This window comes from Notolepis coatsorum (assembly GCF_963971535.1).
Source record: "Notolepis coatsorum genome assembly, chromosome: 5".
Classification (NCBI taxonomy): Eukaryota; Metazoa; Chordata; class Actinopteri; order Aulopiformes; family Paralepididae; genus Notolepis; species Notolepis coatsorum.
In genome coordinates, this window is record NC_140169.1 from 147,450,776 (window position 1) to 147,458,585 (window position 7,810).

Consider the following 7,810-nt stretch of genomic DNA (forward strand, 5'->3'; position numbering starts at 1 on the left):
TATGACTATAACCAAGTTCTGTTAGTTAGGGGCGATGCTTGGCATCACACTGCACTATCTCACGTACGTGCACGCGCACTGAATAAACCACAAATATACCTCTAATACCAATATTAGTCTGACCACACCCCTCATCAGCTTACCTTCATAAGCAGGTGTGTGGTCACCTGCTCTCCTCCTTCCCAAGCTTTCACCACAAGGTGAGGACAAGGGCTGCAGCGGCCGTCTGATGCCAAGCATCGCCCCTAACTAACAGAACTTGGTTATAGTCATAACCTATCGTTCTGTATCGTTAGTGGCTTAGCTTGGCATCACACTGCACAAGGGAGGCCAAGCGGAGCCACTGGCTGACAAATACACCCCGCTGACAGCCCCCCCACAACCATCAGAACAGGGAGGGCCGAGCCCCCCCGACCCCCCCTAATGGCGGGTAGCCCCCCTATTAGGGACGTCACGGGAAGGCGACGGACCCGACCGTGCGAAGAGGCACTCAAGCACTCAACGCACAGGGTGAGCAGCCGTGGCTTGACCCCACGACTACACACACGCACAACCCGCATGCCACCCGGGAACGAACGGAGAAAAACCACCTCGTTACTGCCCCCAGAATCACGGGGTCAAGGGCCAACCCAACCCCGTGGCAAGGCCGTAGCAGCGGAGCGCGAAGGAAGGCCCAGACCCACCAAGGACTGGGCTCCCTGAAATGGGGGCCCGGAGAAGTCCATGATGCCAGCATCAAGACCCCACCAGGGGGGCACCTAGTGACCCCGCCCCTCACATCGCCAGCGTATTCGGACAAAGGCCCCTCAGCCGAGCGGGCCCTGTCCCCCCCAACAGCACGCCGCCTGGAACACAAGCCCTGCAACAGGCAGACAGCATGGTCATAACATACAAGAGTTAACCAACGGAAACAGGCAGTGCACCGGGGAAGACCAGGCAACAGGTCGTCAACCCAAGCCTGGAAAAAACTGCGGACGAGGCAGGCGCCAGAAAGGACAGCTGAAACAGCCGCCCCGGCGGAAGGGGCGTATGCTGGCGTTGTCGCATAACCAAGCTTTCAACAGCACGTCAGAAGCGGGATCCGTAGACCACACGGCCCCTGACAGCTGCCCACAGAAAAGCCCATACGATCGGCAGACGTCATGAACGTGCAGGGGCACCCTCAACCGGAGAACCGGGAGTTGACACTGCAGCAACACACCAGAGAACCAACCACCCAGGCATTACCCCATGTAATGGTTGGTCCTATAACCCCTCAGGAAAAAACCCCGAAATGCACCTGCGGCACCGCCGCAGCCCGCGTTCCGGTTCCCAACAGGGCTATCCCGGGCCTACAGGTCAACGGGCATCACCCCGGACCGGGCCCGGCGATACGGGGAGCACAGGATCCCAAAGGAGGTTAACCCCACCCAACAGGCTCCTCAGCGCCAAAACGCAAGAGAAGAGCGTAATATGGAAGACCAGCCCCCAGCACCCCGCACTCGGTATTCCCAGGAGGTCACCCAACCAAGTACCAACCAAGACCAACCCGCACAGCAGCCGAGATCCGACGAGATCGGATGCGTACAGGTCGGCACGGCCATAAGCCACTATGACAGTGCAGAATACATCAAACAAGGGGTCCCATAACGCACAACCCTGTGACACCCGGATCGACCTAGCATTTTTCCCCCCTGAAAAAACCCTAAGTCCCTCAGGGTACCAGAACAGCAGATCTGCATCCCCAGCGGACAACGGGTGCACTGATCTGGACCAGCGCGACCAGAACCAGTCCCGTGCCCTAATCACGCCGACCTGCCAACCCCAGGAGAAGGGGCAGATATGCGCGTCTGATCCCAACATAAAAAGAAGGCGCCACCCAGACGTGTCGGTATGAACCGCGTCCGGCGGCCCACCCCTAGGGCGTGAGACCCTTCCCATATGCCCAGACCCATTCCGTCATCATCCCCTGACATGAACGGGAACCCATCGACAACACACAGGATGTCGGAAGAGGAAAAACCCCCATCCCAATTGCTCCATAAAAACGCTGTTTTACCAAAGCAAACGAGGCGCGCCAGTCAGCAACGGCCAAAGCACATCCTGAGCTAGCACTATGTGTGCGTTTGGACATACCCACATCAACAATAGGCCGTTTAGACCACCATATTGAATCCCCAAGACGCCCAGGGAAACGACAAGAGGGGCGAGATGCAATCAACTCCATGAATGAATGAATGAAAAAATATACCCAACAGACTGCAGTACAGGAATACATACAAAAAGATAAGGGGAGGCAGACCTGAGAAGACGTTAGTCTTGTTCCATCAGGGACCCTCATTTCATATCCATCAAGACACATTCAACTCTTTATAAAATAAAGAAAAGGCATCACATGTATGACCTAACTGCACAGCTGGGAGTAAAAAACCCTGTTTTTCACATGATTTTAATCCAGTCACTCTTTTTAATCAGAGTGTAAGACCAGATTCCCCCAGAAACACCTTCCCACATGAGACCACGGTCAAGAAAAAGATATGTAAACTGTGAGACACGTGACCAACAGACTCAAGTTTGACACAAAAACGAGCGCAGCAGGTTAAGTCCTGCGCTCTAACCTCGACATCTTTACGACACCAGCTCATGGAAGGCGTCGCCATAGCAACAACGCTATAACGGGCGGGGAAAACCCACCGGATCCTGTCATAACATACCCCTCCCCCCCCCCCCCCCCTCCCCCGTCAAGCACTGGCTTGGCCCTGACTGGCTCAGCAGAAAAGTCAACAAACCCTCTAAACCAATCAAGTGGGAAAAAAAGTCAACAAACCCTCTAAACCAATCAAGTGGGAAAAAGGAGGGGTTTATCCGACACCCCCTCCCGAAAAACACACCTTCTATCCCTACACACAGAAAACAACCGTAGCCATTTTGAAAACCTCCGGTAGAACAAAATATATAGCATAAGCTAATACAATGTTAGCTACCCACAAAGTGTAAAAGGGTTTACAACAAAACACAAGTCGCCTGTGCGTGAATCCCATACCCGCAGCCTATGCTACACATAGGAAGACGTTGAACGAGAGTAATGGCTAGGCCATGAAAAGTGTGTACGAGCATTACTGCAACTAACAACACAGCGTTGTGAACACATATACTTAGTTAAAGCAATGGAATACCACCAGTTCTAATTGCATGTGGAGCATCAAGCTAATAGAACCTATTACCGAGTGTAAGTTGCAGACCTTGCTTAAAAACTCGTAACACAACACAACTCATTCCCCCAACGTAACAGGGTAGATTCATAAAACACAACCCCACCACATGATTTGTACACACAGTTTGTTCGGCCAAACACAGTCCCCCTTATGTCAGGGAACTTTTTATTAATAAATAAATACGTGTTCAAGGCACAAAATCATAGAGGGGCCGGGGAGGGTGTAGAGGAGGGGACACAGAGGGGGAAAAGTCACTCTCAACGGCGCCTGCCACCTCGCGCCGCTCGAGTCTTGCCACCCCGGGGAGCCCCGGAGGGACGATAGGTAACAGTCTGCTGGACACGACGATCCCTACCGTCTCCTCCGGTCTGGGATGGGCCGGCGGTGGCCGAAGCGCCGCTTCTTCCCTTGGCAGGGCCAGCAGTGGCGGTGGAGGCAGTGGTAGCGGCGACGGAGACAGCTCGACGTCGCGGAATCCTTCTGCCCCCACCGGCAAGGACGGGAGGCGGAAAATGGGGTTGGAGAATGGACCTCTCCTCTGCCATCTCTCTGCATGTTGAGGTCATCAATAGCAGGGCCTTCCCGAACAGGCCAGCGTCGGAGAGGGCGGCCGTCAGAAGAGGGGTTCTCTTCCGTTCCGGCACACGGGCCTGCTCCAGCCAAAGATGACGCTGGCCCAGGGTGGCCAGGGCGCGCACTTTCCCCATGGCTATGGCTAGCACCTGGGAGAGGTGCAGCACAGCTCCCGCAGCCTGGGTGATCTGATCGCACCTCACCTCGTTCAGATCCGCGCCGCCCGTCATTATCCCCGATACAAATCTAGCCAGGTGGGCGATGTTAGAGGCCGCAGCCAGCGACTGTGTACCGGCGATGAATGACTGGTCACCCCAATAAGCCAATCGCCTAGCCGACCTCCCCTGGAGGACCGGCTTGCATAGGGGCTCCCACACCATATCCGGACAGAGGAGCGCGGCCATCGGATTGTCAAGCCGAGGTACGCCCTCCCCCATACCTTTGACCAACCCCGACACCCGCGTAACTGGTACGTAGGCGGGAGTTAGTCCCATGATGTTGGAGACCGCCTGACCCCGCCGAACATAGGCCCCCATCGATGGGAAAAATGGGTAGACAACGTCCACCCCTCTCACCGGGGGACGCTGCCAGGGATGGCCTATGAGGTCATCAGGGACAGGTGCAGGCAATGGCTGCGGCAGCGGCACACCGTTTGCAGCGGCGGCTACCGCCATGAGCTCGGGGAACAAGGCCCGCAGTTCCCCCTGCGGACCCTCCTCCACCGACCCCGCATCCCTCGCATACAGCAGGCTGCGACTGGTCAAGGAGCCACAATCCGATGCGGCTGACAGTAGGGCATCCTGTCGATGAGGCCAAGGTGGTTCCCCGACATCCTCGAACAAGGCGCCCCGTGGAGCCATTTCTCCCCCCTCCGGGGTCTCCGGAGGAGGGATACTCCCCTCCACGGGACCATCATACAAGAACCCGTCCGCCTCCTCCATGAAGTCTTCAGTTTCCATCAGAAATCCAGAGTCGGACACGGCCTCGCTGGTCTCCAGCAATTCCCCAAACCCAGGCCGTTCGCGTCTGCACGCCACCATGTTACGACGTGAGCGAGCAGACGCAAAAAGTTTTCGTCGCAAATCCTCTGGCTCTAAGACAATCCCCCGTTCATCAACGGGCGATTCCCCAGAAACAGAGGAACCAGAGTCGAGATCAGGCCATCGCCGGAGCGACGGCACCGAACCCTCGGCTCGTCGGTGAGGAAAACTATCCACCGGCAGTCTCCCGGGCTGGGTCAGCAACCACGAGAGTGGCAACAGCCCAGCACCGGAACGCACGACGGAGGCGGGAATGGAGAATCGGTGGTGAAGAGTAGGTCTAGCGGGTCTACTCTCCGCGGAATACATTATAACCCAAACCTTTTTCTTATACAAACAAGTGAGAGAAGAAAAAGGTTAGGCACAATGTAAACCTAGTCACAACTCTTTTCAACTATCAACGACACGTCAAGTGGGGTACTACCGAGGCACTTCCTTGTGGTGAAAGCGAGAAGGAGGAGAGCAGGTGACCACACACCTGCTTATGAAGGTAAGCTGATGAGGGGTGTGGTCAGACTAATATTGGTATTAGAGGTATATTTGTGGTTTATTCAGTGCGCGTGCACGTACGTGAGATAGTGCAGTGTGATGCCAAGCTAAGCCACTAACGATACAGAACCGTTTTGGTAGTGCGGCAGTGACAGGGTTAACCAGTCATGTGTCAGCAGAACGTCAGTTTGTTTAGTCTACGTGCCTTCTGAGAAGTAGTCAATTGAGGAGAGTGTCTTTTAGGGGAAAGAAGGGTTTTTAATTATAATTTTTTAACAAAGCATGACATTAAAAGATTACTAAGTAGTGCTACACTATAAAATGGTCTCGTCTCCATGCACGCTGTGCTGGTACAGACTCAAACTGTTCAATACCTGAGTCCAACTAAATGAATGTGTGCAAAACTGTTTAGAGTTTTTGGGTGTGTTTGAGATGATATGCAGAATAAATCAGCATTGTTTTTTGGTGAAATGCTCCTTTAATATATTTTCATATATTTTATGTCTGTACTACCTAGAGACATAGAGTACTCAGTAGACACTTTCATCCTCAACAATTCTCTGCTCACTCTATTATCAATAGTTTGGCCATGTCGCAGGTAGCCAGTTGGTCGCTGAAACATACGTATGTTTCCATTAGCTACGTTCAGCCTGGATGGGACTAACCATGGTCTAGCATAGAGCACCGCAACACTTCCGGGATTCTGAAATCATGGCAGAGAGAGCGGGGGGAGAACATTTATGAATGTGGATGAGAGCCTTGACATTAAGTGGTTGTAGCTACGGCTGTGGGGGCGCTGGAGACATGATCCAATAGACTTTTAATCCACATTCATTCATTTTATCCCCCCGCTCTCTCCTCCATGAGCTCAATGTTACACGGAAGTGCAGTGGTCAGGCCACTGAACTTAGAAGCAGGCCAGGACAGTGTTCCTAGAGGCTAATCTCTCCTGTGACAAAATGGCATCCAATGTAATAAAAAAAGTCAACCAACGAACTCGATTCTTGTACCGGATCTCCTCTCTGGTAAACAAGAACACCCTGAAGACTCTGGCAGGAGCACTCATTCAGGGGTACTACGACTATGCTTGCACCTCATGGTACCAAAGCACCTCAAAGGCGCTAAAAACAAAATTACAAACATCTCAAAACAAACTGGTCAGACTACTGCTTGACCTTACTCCTAGAACCCACCTCACCCCTGCCCACTTTGACAACCTAGGATGGCTTAGAGTAGACGACAGAGTACAACAACTTGCAATGGGCCTGGTCTACAAGATACACTACACGACCAAGGTACCCATGTACATGTCAAAATACTTCCCAAAGGTCAGTGAATACCACGATCACAACACCAGAGGGAGCTCCACAAATCATGTTAAACCCAGATTCGGCTCAAATAAGGGACTAAACACGTTTCGCAATTATGCCACATCAATGTGGAACGCCCTACCCAAAGCTGTAAAGGAATGTGGATCACTACCCACTTTCAAAACCTCTCTCAAGGGACACCTACGGGAGACTGCAATTCAACACTGGCCCCTGTAAATATCCTAACCCAACCCCCTCCAATGTACAGTCATTTACCTAGTATGGTTTTGTCAATAGTTCAATGTACAATTGTGTTTGTTTGTACAGTGTCTCCTCCCCCCCCCCTCAATGTACAGTGTTACTTGTTTATACAGTGTGCCCCCCGCCCCCCCCCCCCCAACCACCTCCAATGTAAATTACCCAGTATGGTTGTCAATATCCCAATGTACCCAACCCCCCCCCACCCAACCTCCTCCAATGTACAGTTTCTACGTCAAATGTATATACTCCCTTTTCTTGACTCCTTCTGTATCACAAACAGTACTGTATTTGCAAATCTGGTATGTCATAAATGTATAGATGTAGCAGTACTGACTATCTGTATGTCATGTATGTCATATATGTCTATATGAATTGAAAATGGGGGACCCTGATGGAAACAAGACAAACGTCTTTCTCAGGTCTGCATCCCCTTAACAATTGTATGTATTGAGCCGTACTGTATTGTACCCATTCTGCAATCTGTTAAATAAAGTTTTCATTCATTCATTCATTCATGCAGCAGCGCAATAGTTAGATAACCTAGGTGGGGAACAACCAGGAGATCACTGCAACTCACACAAGTTGGAGAACTATCTCTCTCTCTCTCTCTCTCTTGCTCTCACACACACACAAAAGGAGCCGCATGTGATTGGTGGAGGTGGGACCCTTACAAAAAATTGTTGTTGCTAATCATTGACACATGCTAGCCTGTAATAATCCCCCCCAGAAAAATCTACTTTGCATTTGATATATTGCAAATATATGCCATCACACACACTGGCATTTAAAGGGTTAGAATTATAAAATGTATATGTGGTGTTATGATCAGGGCTTAAGTTGAATAAAAGATTGTATCATTACAAAAAAACTGAAAATCCATCAAAATCAGTGTTGTTGCTAGTTGCTAGCCTGTTTTTTAACAATAATTTGTGATGCCATCACA